Source organism: Pseudophryne corroboree, unplaced genomic scaffold (assembly GCF_028390025.1).
Source record: "Pseudophryne corroboree isolate aPseCor3 unplaced genomic scaffold, aPseCor3.hap2 scaffold_568, whole genome shotgun sequence".
Taxonomy (NCBI): domain Eukaryota; kingdom Metazoa; phylum Chordata; class Amphibia; order Anura; family Myobatrachidae; genus Pseudophryne; species Pseudophryne corroboree.
This window is the reverse complement of record NW_026970167.1, coordinates 314457-331456: the sequence shown is the minus strand read 5'-3', so window position 1 is coordinate 331456 and position 17000 is coordinate 314457. Positions and strand designations below refer to the sequence as shown.

Below are 17000 nucleotides of genomic sequence, written 5' to 3'. Positions count from 1 at the left end.
TGCTGTAGTTCTTGAACTGTACTATACCGACAGCATTTGTATTGTGTTTTGGCTGTGCTGCAACACAGTACTTATGTGTGTAATGTTTATGTATGTTTTTTTGCTTCTTTATGTCAATAAAGACTGCTTTTTCAATCCAATATCTGAAAACAATCAATGTTTATCTTTGATGGCAATAGAAGTGGTATGATATTTGCTGCTTTTGAAAGGCAATATCTGATATGTCCCCTATCTGGGAACCATATATTAAATGGCTTTTCAGAAAAGGAAGATGGTAGAAGAGCTTTCAGTACTTGTTGGACCGATGCACATTTCCTATTCTAGCCTCCAAAAACAGATTCAGTTGCATTTTCCAGTGTGTTTTAAATGCGCCTTTGCAAATGTCTTACATCGACAAACTTATTTAGTACTATTTTGCAAATAGGGTTACATTGTTGCAACATTGTGTTCCCTAATTGCTTGATTTTTTAAATGCAACAATTGATAAAGACACCTGATAACTGCTCTGTGGAGTCTTATTTTGCGTCTACTTCTTATCTTCATTTAATTCCCTACCTCTAATCAAGGCATTTTTAAATGCTGGGGGCTGCCAGGACGTGAGGCCTACCTAGACTTTAGATCTGAATTTGAATGTACTTGTGAACTAACTTAATTTCCTACTTCTAAATTCATTCCTAAATTCACTACTTACATGAATCCTGTAGTTGGGCATTTTGGGACTTCGATTGTGGGCATTGTTTTGTGTCCAGACCAGCAGCAGGTGGTGTGCATTTGCTGGAAAGGCATCGAAGACCTCCGATATGCTGCATCTCCTGATGTGTGTCTACTTCAAGTGGCTGTCAGCAAATGCCTGCTAGATACCCCATTCCAAGCTGATTGTGACTTCACGGAACATGCATCATAGAACAGGCATGCTAGAACATGGGTCTTCAACCTGCGACCCTCCAGCTGCTGTGGAACTACACATCCCAGCATGCCCTGCCTCAGTTTTAGCATACCTTAATAGCAAAACTGTGGCAGGGCATGCTGGGATGTGTAGTTTCACAGCAGCTGGAGGGCCACAGGATGAAGACCCATGTGCTAGAGCCAAGCCGCAGGTACATTGAATGCTAGCAAGCTGAATGTTTAAATCCTTTTTGTTCCGCAGCATTCCAATGCGGAAGATTCCATGGAACCAGAGATTATTCCATTGAGAAGGACATGCTGCCTGGATGACTGCACTGTGCAAATTAAGTCACGGAGCCAGTTGGCTTGTGGGTGGCTCTGGTGACTGGGTGGTTGGGTGGGCGGTGTGTCGGAGGTGGAGCACATGCAAATGAATGTGTATCATCCAGCTAGTGAGAGTGAAAACTCATGCAGGAGTGTGCCTGCTTGTCAGTGGGTTATGCACCTTGCCAGACGTCAAATCTACATGGAGCAGCTGGAGGGGACAAGAGCAGGTTTGCAAAATATAGATAGAAGAGCATATATGCTGGCGCATTCTCCATGATTGTGTCAGCTTATGTTTTGGTGCACTGCACTTTCCTCCACTAAGTTTTAGCTATTTTGGTTAAACGCAAGTGTAGTTGCTTCTCGCCCTTTTGGCTGTGATCTTGTATCGTGGTTGAAGAGTCTGCAGGAGGGATTGTTTTCTTCATTGGCGAGAGACTGAAGATATTCCAGGATGGAAGGCTTGGGAACACTATCCGTTTTTAAGTTGTGGAAGAGTTGAAAGACCGGATTGGACTACATTCTATAGTAAAGGATATCTTTGTATTTATTAATCCTCCCTTTATATGTGTCGGTCTTTCAATAAAGCTTCGGGCTTGTGATTCCCTCACCCTCTTACACTCCACACCCATAGCCTTATTAACTGTTGTATTATTGTATTGTTTAAATGTATAGTGCAGTTCATGATTTATAGTGTAGGCTGGCCTGTGCTGTAGTTCTTGAACTGTACTATACCGACAGCATTTGTATTGTGTTTTATCTGTGCTGCAACACAGTACTTATGTGTGTAATGTTTATGTATGTTTTTTTCTTCTTTATGTCAATAAAGACTGCTTTTTCAATCCAATATCTGAAAACAATCAATGTTTATCTTTGATGGCAATAGAAGTGGTATGATATTTGCTGCTTTTGAAAGGCAATATCTGATATGTCCCCTATCTGGGAACCATATATTAAATGGCTTTTCAGAAAAGGGAGATGGTAGAAGAGCTTTCAGTACTTGTAGGACCGATGCACATTTCCTATTCTAGCCTCCAAAAACAGATTCAGTTGCATTTTCCAGCGTGTTTTGGATGCGCCTTTGCAAATGTCTTACATCGACAAACTTATTTAGTACTATTTTGCAAATAGGGTTACATTGTTGCAACATTGTGTTCCCTAATTGCTTGATTTTTTAAATGCAACAATTGATAAAGACACCTGATAACTGCTCTGTGGAGTCTTATTTTGTGTCTACTTTTTATCTACATTTAATTCTCTACCTCTTATCAAGGCATTTTTAAGTGCTGGGGGCTGCCAGGACGTGAGGCCTACCTAGACTTTAGATCTGAATTTGAATGTACTTGTGAACTAACTTCATTTCCTACTTCTAAATTCATTCCTAAATTCACTACTTACATGAATCCTGTAGTTGGGCATTTTGGGACTTCGATTGTGGGCATTGTTTTGTGTCCAGACCAGCAGCAGGTGGTGTGCATTTGCTGGAAAGGCATCGAAGACCTCCGATCTCCTGATGTGTGTCTCCCTCAAGTGGCTGTCAGCAAATGCCTGCTAGACACCCCATTCCAAGCTGATTGTGACATCACGGTACATGCATCATAGAACAGGCATGCTAGAACATGGGTCTTCAACCTGCGACCCTCCAGCTGCTGTGGAACTACACATCCCAGCATGCCCTGCCTCAGTTTTAGCATACCTTAATAGCAAAACTGTGGCAGGGCATGCTGGGATGTGTAGTTTCACAGCAGCTGGAGGGCCACAGGATGAAGACCCATGTGCTAAAGCCAAGCCGCAGGTACATTGAATGCTAGCAAGCTGAATATTTAAATCCTTTTTATTCCGCAGCATTCCAATGTGGAAGATTCCATGGAACCAGAGATCCTTCCATTGAGAAGGACATGCTGCCTGGATGACTACACTGTGCAAATTAAATCACGGAGCCAGTTGGCTTGTGGGTGGCTCTGGTCACTGGGTGGTTGGGTGGGTGGTGTGTCGGAGGTGGAGCACATGCAAATGATTGTGTATCATCCAGCTAGTGAGAGAGAAAACTCATGCAGGAGTGTGCCTGCTTGTCAGTGGGTTATGCACCTTTCCAGACGTCAAATCTACATGGAGCAGCTGGAGAGGACAAGAGCAGGTTTGCAAAATATAGACAGAAGAGCTCTCCAGCCTAGTTTGCTGTCTGTTTCCACTTCTCTTTTCTTGAGCCGCTCCCTTCTATGCCCTTGCGCACTATCCTGACTTCTCCCATCTGCTTACTTTGTGCCTTCCAACGCACAATGCGAACTACAGGTAGTGCTGCAGGGCCCACACCCTTTTACTTGCCATACAGAGCAGCTCTGGAGCTGTTACAGTGCCCAGCTTCTGCAAGAAATCAGCTTGAATGCTTCAGGGGCTGGGGCATAGCCAACATGAGCCCCACACCGAAGGAGGGTGGAGGTGTTTAATGCGAACTAGGGGTCATCCAAGCGCCGCAAAAGGCCGCCATGCCCTGCACGCCCCTTTTCTCTTTTCATATGCAGACGAGGGTTGAAGCCAAATTTGACCCACTGCTTGGATGACATCACCATATGCAAATCCATCTGCTGCAGGCCTTCCCCCAGGAATGCTTGCACTAGTTGTTGCATTTGGTTTGTTGTTTGGGGGTGCTTCAGTATTAGGCAGCCTTCTGCCCTCCCATGTTCATCTGAAAATATGTGTTCTCCCTGCAGTTGTTGTCCCCAGATGAGAGTTCCCTTGTGCTGCCTCAGTTGAATCTTCTTTACTTGACAGAGATGTGCCTGAGCAGCGGCCCTCCCCAGCCCTATCCCAAATCATACTTATTTTGCATAGGAGATACCATGGTCATGAAGATTGTTCTCCCAGGGTGAGGTTCATTCATTGCATTCTGGGTATGCTGACCCCTGTGATTTCCCCAAATGTGGGAAACTTGACTGCATTATTTGTGGTAGTGGGGGACTGTGTTTGTGCTTTCCTCTGGTCAGCTCTGGTAAAAGTCAGATTTCTTTGTCTCAGATCTTCCTCTAGCCTTGTTCTTCTTTCGAGAGTTCCCTTGTGCTGCCTCAGTTGGATCTCCTTTACTTGACAGGGGGGTGCCCAAGCTGCGACCCTCCCCAGCTCTAGCCCAACTCCTACTTACCTGCCAGGTGAGATACTATGATCATGAAGGTGCTTCTCCCAGGGCAAGGCTCACCCATTGCACTCTGGGTGTGCTGCCCCTGTGATTTCCCCAAATGTGGGAAACTTGACTGCATAATTTGTGTTTCCACTGGTCTGCTTTCATATAATTCAGATCTCTTTGTCTCAGGTCTCTCTCCAGCCTAGTTTGCAGTCTGTTTCCACTTCTTTTTTTTTGAGCCCCTCCCTTCTATACCCTTGTGCACTATCCTGACTTCTCCTCCTGTCTGCTTACTTTGTGCCTTCCAATGCACAATGCAAACTACAGGTAGTGCTGCAGGGCCCACAAACTTTTACTTGCATTACAGAGCAGCTCTGGAGCTGTTACAGTGCCAAGCTGCTGCAAGAAATCAGCTTGAATGCTTCAGGGGCTGGGGCATTGCCAACATGAGCCCCACACCGAAGGAGGGTGGGGGTGTTTAATGCGAACTAAGGGTCATCCAAGCGCCGCAAAAGGCCGCCATTCCCTACATACCCCTTTTCTCTTTTCATATGCAGATGAGGGTTCCAGCCAACTTTGGCCCAACGCTTGGATGACATCACTGTATGCAAATCCGTCTTCTGCAGACCATCCCCCAGGAATGCTTGTACTAGTTGTTGCATTTGGTTTGTTGTTTGGGGGTGCTTCAGTATTAGGCAGCCTTCTGCCCTCCCATGTTCATCTGAAAATATGTGTTCTCCCTGCAGTTGTTGTCCCCAGATGAGAGTTCCCTTGTGCTGCCTCAGTTGAATCTCCTTTACTTGACAGAGATGTGCCTGAGCAGCGGCCCTCCCCAGCCCTATCCCAAATCATACTTATTTTGCATAGGAGATATCATGGTAATGAAGACTGTTATCCCAGGGTGAGGTTCATTCATTGCATTCTGGGTATTCTGACCCCTGTGATTTCCCCAAATGTGGGAAACTCGACTTCATTATTTGTGGTAGTGGGGGACTGTGTTTGTGCTTTTCTCTGGTCAGCTCTGGTAAAAGTCAGATTTATTTGTCTCAGATCTTCATCTAGCCTTGTTCTTCTTTCGAGAGTTCCCTTGTGCTGATTCACTTGGATCTCCTTCACTTGACAGGGAAGTGCCCGAGCAGCGACCCTACCCAGCTCTAGCCCAACTCCTACTTACCTGCCAGGTGAGATACTATGATCATGAAGGTGCTTCTCCCAGGGCAAGGCTCACCCATTGCACTCTGGGTGTGCTGCTCTTGCGATTTCCCCAAATGTGGGAAACTTGACTGCATAATTTGTGTTTCCCCTGGTCGGCTCTCGTATAATTCAGATCTCTTTGTCTCAGGTCTCTCTCCAGCCTAGTTTGCTGTCTGTTTCCACTTCTCTTTTCTTGAGCCGCTCCCTTCTATGCCCTTGCGTACTATTATGACCTCTCCTGTCTGCTTACTTTGTGCCTTCCAACGTCAATGCAAACTACAGGTAGTGCTGCAGGGCCCTCACCCTTTTACATGCTTTACAGAGCAGCTCTGGAGCTGTTACAGTGCCCAGCTGCTGCAAGAAATCAGCTTGAATGCTTCTAGGGCTGGGGCATAGCCAACATGAGCCCCACACCGAAGGAGGGTGGAGGTGTTTAATGTGAATTAGGGGTCATCCAAGCGCCGCAAAAGGCCGCCATGCCCTGCACATCCCTTTTTTCTTTTCATATGCAGACGAGGGTTGAAGCCAACTTTGACCCACTGCTTGGATGACATCACCATATGCAAATCCATCTGCTGCAGGCCTTCCCCCAGGAATGCTTGCACTAGTTGTTGCATTTGGTTTGTTGTTTGGGGGTGCTTCAGTATTAGGCAGCCTTCTGCCCTCCCATGTTCATCTGAAAATATGTGTTCTCCCTGCAGTTGTTGTCCCCAGATGAGAGTTCCCTTGTGCTGCCTCAGTTGAATCTCCTTTACTTGACAGAGATGTGCCTGAGCAGCGGCCCTCCCCAGCTCTATCCCAAATCATACTTATTTTGCATAGGAGATACCATGGTCATGAAGATTGTTCTCCCAGGTTGAGGTTCATTCATTGCATTCTGGGTATGCTGACCCCTGTGATTTCCCCAAATGTGGGAAACTTGACTGCATTATTTGTGGTAGTGGGGGACTGTGTTTGTGCTTTCCTCTGGTCAGCTCTGGTAAAAGTCAGATTTCTTTGTCTCAGATCTTCCTCTAGCCTTGTTCTTCTTTCGAGAGTTCCCTTGTGCTGCCTCAGTTGGATCTCCTTTACTTGACAGGGGGGTGCCCAAGCAGCGACCCTCCCCAGCTCTAGCCCAACTCCTACTTACCTGCCTGGTGAGATACTATGATCATGAAGGTGCTTCTCCCAGGGCAAGGCTCACCCATTGCACTCTGGGTGTGCTGCCCCTGTGATTTCCCCAAATGTGGGAAACTTGACTGCATAATTTGTGTTTCCCCTGGTCGGCTCTCGTATAATTCAGATCTCTTTGTCTCAGGTCTCTCTCCAGCCTAGTTTGCTGTCTGTTTCCACTTCTCTTTTCTTGAGCCGCTCCCTTCTATGCCCTTGTGCACTAATCTGACCTCTCCTGTCTGCTTACTTTGTGCCTTCCAACGCACAATGCAAACTACAGGTAGTGCTGCAGGGCCCACACCCTTTTACATGCTTTACAGAGCAGCTCTGGAGCTGTTACAGTGCCCAGCTGCTGCAAGAAATCAGCTTGAATGCTTCAGAGGCTGGGGCATAGCCAACATGAGCCCCACACCGAAGGAGGGTGGAGATGTTTAATGCGAATTAGGGGTCATCCAAGCGCCGCAAAAGGCCGCCATGCCCTGCACATCCCTTTTTTCTTTTCATATGCAGATGAGGGTTGAAGCCAACTTTGACCCACTGCTTGGATGACATCACCATATGCAAATCCATCTGCTGCAGGCCTTCCCCAGGAATGCTTGCACTAGTTGTTGCATTTGGTTTGTTGTTTGGGGGTGCTTCAGTATTAGGCAGCCTTCTGCCCTCCCATGTTCATCTGAAAATATGTGTTCTCCCTGCAGTTGTTGTCCCAAGATGAGAGTTCCCTTGTGCTGCCTCAGTTGAATCGCCTTTACTTGACAGAGATGTGCCTGAGCAGCGGCCCTCCCCAGCCCTATCCCAAATCATACTTATTTTGCATAGGAGATACCATGGTCATGAAGATTGTTCTCCCAGGGTGAGGTTCATTCATTGCATTCTGGTTATGCTGACCGCTGTGATTTCCCCAAATGTTGGAAACTCGACTGCATTATTTGTGGTAGTGGGGGGCTGTGTTTGTGCTTTCCTCTGGTCAGCTCTGGTAAAAGTCAGATTTCTTTGTCTCAGATCTTCCTCTAGCCTTGTTCTTCTTTCGAGAGTTCCCTTGTGCTGCCTCAGTTGGATCTCCTTCACTTGACAGGGGGGTGCCCGAGCAGCGACCCTCCCCAGCTCTAGCCCAACTCCTACTTACCTGCCAGGTGAGATCCTATGATCATGTAGGTGCTTCTCCCAGGGCAAGGCTCACCCATCGCACTCTGGGTGTGCTGCCCCTATGATTTCCCCAAATGTGGGAAACTTGACTGCATAATTTGTGTTTCCCCTGGTCGGCTCTCGTATAATTCAGATGTCTTTGTCTCAGGTCTCTCTCCAACCTAGTTTGCTGTCTGTTTCCACTTCTCTTTTCTTGAGCCGCTCCCTTCTATGCCCTTGCGCACTATCCTGACTTCTCCCGTCTGCTTACTTTGTGCCTTCCAACGCACAATGCGAACTACAGGTAGTGCTGCAGGGCCCACACCCTTTTACTTGCCTTACAGAGCAGCTCTGGAGCTGTTACAGTGCCCAGCTGCTGCAAGAAATCAGCTTGAATGCTTCAGGGGCTGGGGCATAGCCAACATGAGCCCCACACCGAAGGAGGGTGGAGGTGTTTAATGCGGACTAGGGGTCATCCAAGCGCCGCAAAAGGCCGCCATGCCCTGCACGCCCCTCTTCTCTATTCATATGCAGATGAGTGTTGAAGCCAACTTTGACCCACTGCTTGGATGACATCACCATATGCAAATCCATCTGCTGCAGGCCTTCCCCCAGGAATGCTTGCACTAGTTGTTGCATTTGGTTTGTTGTTTGGGGGTGCTTCAGTATTAGGCAGCCTTCTGCCCTCCCATGTTCATCTGAAAATATGTGTTCTCCCTGCAGTTGTTGTCCCCCGATGAGAGTTCCCTTGTGCTGCCTCAGTTGAATCTCCTTTACTTGACAGAGATGTGCCTGAGCAGCGGCCCTCCCCAGCTCTATCCCAAATCATACTTATTTTGCATAGGAGATACCATGGTCAAGAAGATTGTTTTCCCAGGGTGAGGTTCATTCATTGCATTCTGGGTATGCTGACCCCTGTGATTTCCCCAAATGTGGGAAACTGGACTGCATTATTTGTGGTAGTGAGGGACTGTGTTTGTGCTTTCCTCTGGTCAGCTCTGGTAAAAGTCAGATTTCTTTGTCTCAGATCTTCCTCTAGCCTTGTTCTTCTTTCGAGAGTTCCCTTGTGCTGCCTCAGTTGGATCTCCTTCACTTGACAGGGGGGTGCCCGAGCAGCGACCCTCCCCAGCTCTAGCCCAGCTCCTACTTACCTGCCAGGTGAGATACTATGATCATGAAGGTGCTTCTCCCAGGGCAAGGCTCACCCATTGCACTCTGGGTGTGCTACTCCTGCGGTTTCCCCAAATGTTGGACACTTGACTGCATAATTTGTGTTTCACCTGGTCGGCTCTCGTATAATTCAGATCTCTTTGTCTCAGGTCTCTCTCCAGCCTAATTTGCAGTCTGTTTCCACTTCTCTTTTCTTGAGTTGCTCCCTTCTATGCCCTTGCGCACTATCCTGACTTCTCCCGTCTGCTTACTTTGTGCCTTCCAACACACAATGCAAACTACAGGTAGTGCTGCAGGGCCCACACCCTTTTACTTGCCTTACAGAGCAGCTCTGGAGCTGTTACAGTGCCCAGCTGCTGCAAGAAATCAGCTTGAATGCTTCAGGGGCTGGGGCATAGCCATCATGAACCCCACACCGAAGGAGGGTGGAGGTGTTTAATGCGAACTAGGGGTCATCCAAGCACCGCAAAAGGCCGCCATGCCCTGCATGCCAATTTTATCTTTTCATAAGCAGACGAGGGTTGAAGCCAACTTTGACCCACTGTTTGGATGACATCACCATATGCAAATCCATCTGCTGCAGGCCTTCCCCCAGGAATGCTTGCACTAGTTGTTGCATTTGGTTTGTTGTTTGGGGGTGCTTCAGTATTAGGCAGCCTTCTGCCCTCCCATGTTCATCTGAAAATATGTGTACCTCCTGCAGTTGTTGTCCCCAGATGAGAGTTCCCTTGTGCTGCCTCAGTTGAATCTCCTTTACTTGACAGAGATGTGCCTGAGCAGCGGCCCTCTCCAGCCCTATCCCAAATCATACTTATTTTGCATAGGAGATACCATGGTCATGAAGATTGTTCTCCCAGGGTGAGGTTCATTCATTGCATTCTGGGTATGCTGACCCCTGTTATTTTCCCAAATGTGGTAAACTTGACAGCATTATTTGTGGTAGTGGGGGACTGTGTTTGTGCTTTCCTCTGGTCAGCTCTGGTAAAAGTCAGATTTCTTTGTCTCAGATCTTCCTCTAGCCTTGTTCTTCTTTCGAGAGTTCCCTTGTGCTGCCTCAGTTGGATCTCCTTCACTTGACAGGGGGGTGCCCGAGCAGCGACCCTCCCCAGCTCTAGCCCAACTCCTACTTACCTGCTAGGTGAGATACTATGATCATGAAGGTGCTTCTCCCAGGGCAAGGCTCACCAATTGCACTCTGGGTGTGCTGCTCCTGCGATATCCCCAAATGTGGGAAACTTGACTGCATAATTTGTGTTTTCCCTGGTCGGCTCTCGTATAATTCAGATCTCTTTGTCTCATGTCTTTCTCCAGCCTAGTTTGCTGTCTGTTTACACTTCTCTTTTCTTGAGCCACTCCCTTCTATGCCCTTGCGCACTATCTTGACTTCTCCCGTCTGCTTACTTTGTGCCTTCCAACGCACAATGCGAACTACAGGTAGTGCTGCAGGGCCCACACCCTTTTAGTTGCCTTACAGGGCAGCTCTGGAGCTATAACAGTGCCCAGCTGCTGCAAGTAATCAGCTTGAATGCTTCAGGGGCTGGGGCATAGCCAACATGAGCCCCACACCGAAGTAGGGTGGAGGTGTTTAATGCGAACTAGGGGTCATCCAAGCGCCGCAAAAGGCCGCCATGCCCTGCACGCCCCTTTTCTCTTTTCATATGCAGACGAGGGTTGAAGCCAACTTTGACCCACTGCTTGGATGACATCACCATATGCAAATCCATCTGCTGCAGGCCTTCCCCCAGGAATGCTTGTACTAGTTGTTGCATTTGGTTTGTTGTTTGGGGGTGCTTCAGTATTAGGCAGCCTTCTGCCCTCCCATGTTCATCTGAAAATATGTGTTCTCCCTGCAGTTGTTGTCCCCAGATGAGAGTTCCCTTGTGCTGCCTCAGTTGAATCTCCTTTACTTGACAAGGGAGGCATTTTGGATTTTTTCTTTGGGTACCCTTACACCTGATGGTCTGAATGAGAGCATCGAACTGAACAACATTGGCAGTCTCTGAAGATTTTATCTATTGATTTACCTAATATATTATTTATTGAATATCCATTTATTGTATGTTTAATAAATAAACAAAATTATTAGAAGTAGCTATTTTGGAAACAGCTTTCCTTTTAGGATGAAACTGTATAATCCTGTTGTATGTGTTCCTTTAAAGTTCTTTAGTAAAATCCACTAGTAATGATGAACATCAGATTTCTTCCTCCATCCTCTTTTTACACTTTCTCTTGGTTCTATATATATATATATATATATTTATTTTTATTTTTTTCCCCTCCTTCTCCCAAAAGGCCCCCCTCCCTCCCCCCCCTCCCTGTTTTAAATTTTAAAATCTTTAAATATTTAAATCTTCGAATCCTTAAATTGTCTGTTTAATATTTATTTTTTCTTCAATTCTTTTTGTTGTTTAAACAGCAATGTAGTTATTCCAGGGGTTAAAATAATGAAATATAGAAATAATATTAACAAAAATTAAAGGTAAAAATGAATTGATAGAATGATCCCATTAAAAGTAAATAAATAATATGGATGTTAAGCTGAGCGGGTTGGATTCAAACATGGGACTAGCTGCATAGAGTGCATTTGATGTTTCCCCTGCGCCACAAGAACTGCTTTAGTAGTGGCATGGATTTATGTTACCCTAAAAGGTTTTATATAAGTAAATGGGGATCCTTAGTGCTGAGTCTCTGAATTATGTATATGTGATTATAGATATGAGGTATTGATTGAAAGATTATAGGTTAATCTGTATATAGATTATATATTTTCTGTTATTTTTTAAACCACCTTGTTGCTTATTTTATTATTATTTTTAATCACCATGTTGCTTATTTTTATATTATGAAATGCCTTTATATGTGCAATTGCAATTAGAAAGTTGTTCCATATGTGAGTCATTACATGTATGCATCCAATTAGTACATGTATGTATCCAATCAACTAATTAGTAATGCTATTGGTCCGGTGCATTTTAAAAAGAGCCTGCTAGGCTGCTGATGTATCCTCTGACGAAACCGCTCTTGGATAACAGCGGAGAAACGCGTAAGGAAGGTGATTACCGGACACTCTGATTGCTGAGATATAAGCCCGTTCATGAACGAGCTACATCACGGCGGACGTCTGATGTAAAGACAGCGGTGAAGGGGAAAAAGCAATTTGAGACCGAGCAAAAGGAGGTCTCTACCCCACGGCAGGGAGAAATATCCCGACCGCGAGTGCCAATAAGATCCATCCACGGTTAACGGGGGTCGTAGCATACCGCTGTGTTTCACCAACCATCACAGCGCTCTCCCCCTGTTTTCTTTCATTACTCACGTGAGTTACATATGAACTTTAACTGCAGTAAATAATAAGAATTTACTTACCGATAATTCTATTTCTCATAGTCCGTAGTGGATGCTGGGGACTCCGTAAGGACCATGGGGAATAGCGGCTCCGCAGGAGACTGGGCACATCTAAAGAAAGCTTTAGGACTATGTGGTGTGCACTGGCTCCTCCCCCTATGACCCTCCTCCAAGCCTCAGTTAGGATACTTTGCCCGGACGAGCGTACACAATAAGGAAGGATTTTGAATCCCGGGTAAGACTCATACCAGCCACACCAATCACACCGTATAACTTGTGATCTGAACCCAGTTAACAGTATGATAACAGAGGAGCCTCTGAAAAGATGGCTCCCAACAATAATAACCCGATTTTTGTAACAATAACTATGTACAAGTATTGCAGACAATCCGCACTTGGGATGGGCGCCCAGCATCCACTACGGATTATGAGAAATAGAATTATCGGTAAGTAAATTCTTATTTTCTCTAACGTCCTAAGTGGATGCTGGGGACTCCGTAAGGACCATGGGGATTATACCAAAGCTCCCAAACGGGCGGGAGAGTGCGGATGACTCTGCAGCACCGAATGAGAGAACTCCAGGTCCTCCTCAGCCAGGGTATCAAATTTGTAGAATTTAGCAAACGTGTTTGCCCCTGACCAAGTAGCTGCTCGGCAAAGTTGTAAAGCCGAGACCCCTCGGGCAGCCGCCCAAGATGAGCCCACTTTCCTTGTGGAACGGGCTTTTACAGATTTTAGCTGTGGCAGGCCTGCCACAGAATGTGAAAGCTGAATTGTACTACAAATCCAACGAGCAATAGTCTGCTTAGAAGCAGGAGCACCCAGCTTGTTGGGTGCATACAGGATAAACAGCGAGTCAGATTTCCTGACTCCAGCCGTCCTGGAAACATATTTTCAGGGCCCTGACAACATCCAGCAACTTGGATTCCTCCAAGTCCCTAGTAGCCGCAGGCACCACAATAGGTTGGTTCAGGTGAAAACGCTGGAACCACCTTAGGGAGAAACTGAGGACGAGTCCTCAATTCCGCCCTGTCCGAATGGAAAATCAGATAAGGGCTTTTACAGGATAAAGCCGCCAATTCTGACACGCGCCTGGCCCAGGCCAAGGCCAACAGCATGACCACTTTCCATGTGAGATATTTTAACTCCACAGATTTAAGTGGTTCAAACCAATGTGACTTTTGGAACCCAAACTACATTGAGATCCCAAATTGCCACTGGAGGCACAAAAGGAGGCTGTATATGCAGTACCCCTTTTACAAACGTCTAAACTTCAGGGACTGAAGCTAGTTCTTTTTTGGAAGAAAATTGACAGGGCCGAAATCTGAACCTTAATGGACCCCAATTTCAGGCCCATAGACACTCCTGTTTGCAGGAAATGTAGGAATCGACCCAGTTGAATTTCCTCCGTCTGGCCTTACTGGCCTCGCACTACGCAACATATTTTCGCCAATTGCGGTGATAATGTTTTTGCGGTTACATCCTTCCTGGCTTTAGATCAGGATATGGATGACTTCATCCGGAATGCCTTTTTTCCTTCAGGATCCGGTGTTCAACCGGCATGCCGTCAAACGCAGCCGCGGTAAGTCTTGGAACAGACAGGGTCCTTGCTGGAGCAGGTCCCTTCTTAGAGGTAGAGGCCACGGATCCTCCGTGAGCATCTCTTGAAGTTCCGGTTACCAAGTCCTTCTTGGCCAATCCGGAGCCACGAATATAGTGCTTTCTCCTCTCCATCTTATCAATCTCAGTACCTTGGGTATGAGAGGCAGAGGAGGGAACACATACACTGACTGGTACACCCACAGTGTTACCAGAGCGTCTACAACTATTGCCTGAGGGTCTCTTGACCTGGCGCAATACCTGTCGAGTTTTTTAATCATGTGGACGACTTCTGGGTGAAGTCCCCACTCTCCCGGGTGGAGGTCGTGCTGAGGAAGTCTGCTTCCCAGTTGTCCACTCCCGGAATGAATACTGTTGACAGTGCTATCACATGATTTTCCGCCCAGCGAAGAATCCCTGCAGCTTCTGCCATTGCCCTCCTGCTTCTTGTGCCACCCTGTCTATTTACGTGGGTGACTGCCATGATGTTGTCCGACTGGATCAACACCGGCTGACCTTGAAGCAGAGGTCTTGCTAAGCTTAGAGCATTGTAAATGGCCCTTAGCTTCAGGATATTTATGTGAAGTGATGTATCCAGGCTTGACCCTAAGCCCTGGATATTCCTTCCCTGTGTGACTGCTCACCAGCCTCGCAGGCTGGCATCCGTGGTCACCAGGACCCAGTCCTGAATGCCGAATCTGCGGCCCTCTAGAAGATGAGCACTCTGCAACCACCACAGGATGGATACCCTTGTCCTTGGTGACAGGGTTATCCGCTGATGCATCTGAAAATGCGACCCGGACCATTTGTCCAGTAGGTTCCACTGGAAAGTTCTTGCGTGGAATCTAACGAATGGGATTGCTTCGTAGGAAGCCACCATTTTTACCCAGAACCCTTGTGCATTGATGCACTGAGACTTGGTTCGGTTTTAGGAGGTTCCTGACTAGCTCGGATAACTCCCTGGCTTTCTCTTCCGGGAGAAACACCTTTTTTCTGGACTGTGTCCAGGAACATCCCTAGGAAACAGAAGACAAGTCGTCGGAACCAGCTGCGATTTTGGAATATTGAGAATCCAATCGTGCTGCCGCAACACTACCTGAGATAGTGCTACACCGACTTCCAACTGTTCCCTGGATCTTACCCTTATCAGGGAATCGTCCAAGTAAGGGATAACTAAAATTCCCTTCCTTTGAAGGGATATCATTTCGGCCATTACCTTGGTAAAGACCCGGGGTGCCGTGGACCATCCCTACGGCAGCGTCTGAACTGATAGTGACAGTTTTGTACCATAACCTGAGGTACCCTTGGTGAGAAGGGTAAATTTTGACATGAAGGTAAGCATCCTTGATGTCCCGAGACATCATGAAGTCCCCTTCTTCCAGGTTCGCAATCACTGCTCTGAGTGACTCAATCTTGAATTTGAACCTCTGTATGTAAGTGTTCAAAGATTTTAGATTTTAGATTTAGAATCGGTCTCACCGAGCCGTCTGGCTTCGGTACCACAATAGTGTGGAATAATACCCCGTTCCCTGTTGCAGGAGGGGTACCTTGATTATCACCTGCTGGGAATACAGCTTGTGAATGGCTTCCAAAACTGCCTCCCTGTCAGAGGGAGATGTCGGTAAAGCCGACTTTTGGAAACGGCGAGGGGGAGACGTCTCGAATTCCAATATGTACCCTTGAGATATTACCTGAAGGATCCTGGGGTCTACTTGCGAGTGAGCCCACTGCGCACTGAAATTCATTGAGAACGGGCCCCCACCGTGCCTGAGCTTGTAAGGCCCTAGCGTCATACTGAGGGCTTGGCAGAGGCGGGAAAGGGTTTCTGTTCCTGGGAACTGGCTAATCTCTTCAGCCTTTTTCCTCTCCCTCTGTCACGAGCAGAAAAGAGGAACCTTTTGTCCGCTTGCCAACAAAGGACTGCGCCTGATAATACGGCGTCTTATTTTGAGAGGCGACCTGGGGTACAAACGTGGATTTCCCAGTTGTTGCCGTGGCCACCAGGTCTAAAAGACCGACCCCAAATGTCCCCTTTCAAAGGCAATACTTCCAAATGCCGTTTGGAATCCGCATCACCTGACCATTTTACTGGTAGAATTGGACAACGCACTTATACTTGATGCCAGTCGGCAAATATTCCGCTGTGCATCATGCATATATAGAAATGCATCTTTTAAATGCTCTATAGGCAATAATATACTATCCTTATCTAGGATATCAATATTTCCAGTCAGGGAATCCGACCATGCCAACCCAGCACTGCACCTCCAGGCTGAGGCGATTGCTGGTCGCAGTATAACACCAGTATGTGTGTGAATACATTTTTGGATACCCTCCTGCTTTCTATCAGCAGGATCCTTAAGGGCGGCCATCTCATGAGAGGGTAGAGCCCTTGTTCTTACAAGCGTGTGAGCGCCTTATCCCCCCTAGGGGGTGTTTCCCAACGCACCCTAACCTCTGGCGGGAAAGGGTATACAGCCAATACTTTTTAAGAAATTATCAATTGTTATCGGGGGGGAAACCCACGCATCATCACACACCTCATTTTATTTCTCAGATTCAGGAAAACTACAGGTAGTTTTTCCCTCACCGAACATAATACCCCTTTTTGGTGGTACTCGTATTATCAGAAATGTATAAAACATTTTCCATTGTCTCAATCATGTAACGTGTGGCCCTACTGGAAATCACGGTTGTCTCTTCACCGTCGACACAGGAGTCAGTATCCGTGTCGGCGTCTGTATCTGCCATCTGAGGTAACGGGCGCTTTAGAGCCCCTGACGGCCTATGAGACGTCTGGACAGGCACAAGCTGAGTAGCCGGCTGTCTCATGTCAACCACTGTTTTTTTGTTTTGTTTTTTTATACAGAGCTGACACTGTCACGTAATTTTCAACAGTACATCCACTCAGGTGTCGACCCCCTAGGTGGTGACATCACTGTTACAGACACTCTGCTCCGTCTCCACATCATTTTTCTCCTCATACATGTCGACACAAACGTACCGACACACAGCACACACACAGGGAATGCTCTGATAGAGGACAGGACCCCACTAGCCCTTTGGGGAGACAGAGGGAGAGTATGCC

At 46.9% G+C, this 17000-nt stretch overlaps 12 non-coding genes across 12 annotated transcripts; all 12 read left to right on the top strand.

The window, feature by feature from the left end:
* Nucleotides 1-4024: 4024 nt before the first annotated feature.
* On the top strand, nt 4025-4188 carry LOC135033214 (U1 spliceosomal RNA). The gene has a single exon (XR_010228618.1). It is a non-coding gene; the product is annotated as a U1 spliceosomal RNA (small nuclear RNA).
* A 152-nt stretch (nt 4189-4340) lies between these two features.
* Nucleotides 4341-4503, top strand: LOC135033239 (U1 spliceosomal RNA). Its single transcript, XR_010228644.1, has one exon. It is a non-coding gene; the product is annotated as a U1 spliceosomal RNA (small nuclear RNA).
* Nucleotides 4504-5177: 674 nt separating this feature from the next.
* On the top strand, nt 5178-5341 carry LOC135033236 (U1 spliceosomal RNA). The gene has a single exon (XR_010228641.1). It is a non-coding gene; the product is annotated as a U1 spliceosomal RNA (small nuclear RNA).
* A 152-nt stretch (nt 5342-5493) lies between these two features.
* Nucleotides 5494-5656, top strand: LOC135033244 (U1 spliceosomal RNA). The gene has a single exon (XR_010228649.1). It is a non-coding gene; the product is annotated as a U1 spliceosomal RNA (small nuclear RNA).
* A 670-nt stretch (nt 5657-6326) lies between these two features.
* On the top strand, nt 6327-6490 carry LOC135033223 (U1 spliceosomal RNA). Its single transcript, XR_010228627.1, has one exon. It is a non-coding gene; the product is annotated as a U1 spliceosomal RNA (small nuclear RNA).
* A 152-nt stretch (nt 6491-6642) lies between these two features.
* On the top strand, nt 6643-6805 carry LOC135033247 (U1 spliceosomal RNA). The gene has a single exon (XR_010228651.1). It is a non-coding gene; the product is annotated as a U1 spliceosomal RNA (small nuclear RNA).
* Nucleotides 6806-7475: 670 nt separating this feature from the next.
* On the top strand, nt 7476-7639 carry LOC135033231 (U1 spliceosomal RNA). The gene has a single exon (XR_010228636.1). It is a non-coding gene; the product is annotated as a U1 spliceosomal RNA (small nuclear RNA).
* A 152-nt stretch (nt 7640-7791) lies between these two features.
* Nucleotides 7792-7954, top strand: LOC135033207 (U1 spliceosomal RNA). The gene has a single exon (XR_010228612.1). It is a non-coding gene; the product is annotated as a U1 spliceosomal RNA (small nuclear RNA).
* Nucleotides 7955-8625: 671 nt separating this feature from the next.
* Nucleotides 8626-8789, top strand: LOC135033225 (U1 spliceosomal RNA). Its single transcript, XR_010228629.1, has one exon. It is a non-coding gene; the product is annotated as a U1 spliceosomal RNA (small nuclear RNA).
* A 152-nt stretch (nt 8790-8941) lies between these two features.
* On the top strand, nt 8942-9104 carry LOC135033200 (U1 spliceosomal RNA). Its single transcript, XR_010228608.1, has one exon. It is a non-coding gene; the product is annotated as a U1 spliceosomal RNA (small nuclear RNA).
* A 671-nt stretch (nt 9105-9775) lies between these two features.
* Nucleotides 9776-9939, top strand: LOC135033226 (U1 spliceosomal RNA). Its single transcript, XR_010228630.1, has one exon. It is a non-coding gene; the product is annotated as a U1 spliceosomal RNA (small nuclear RNA).
* A 152-nt stretch (nt 9940-10091) lies between these two features.
* On the top strand, nt 10092-10254 carry LOC135033202 (U1 spliceosomal RNA). The gene has a single exon (XR_010228609.1). It is a non-coding gene; the product is annotated as a U1 spliceosomal RNA (small nuclear RNA).
* Nucleotides 10255-17000: the final 6746 nt, after the last annotated feature.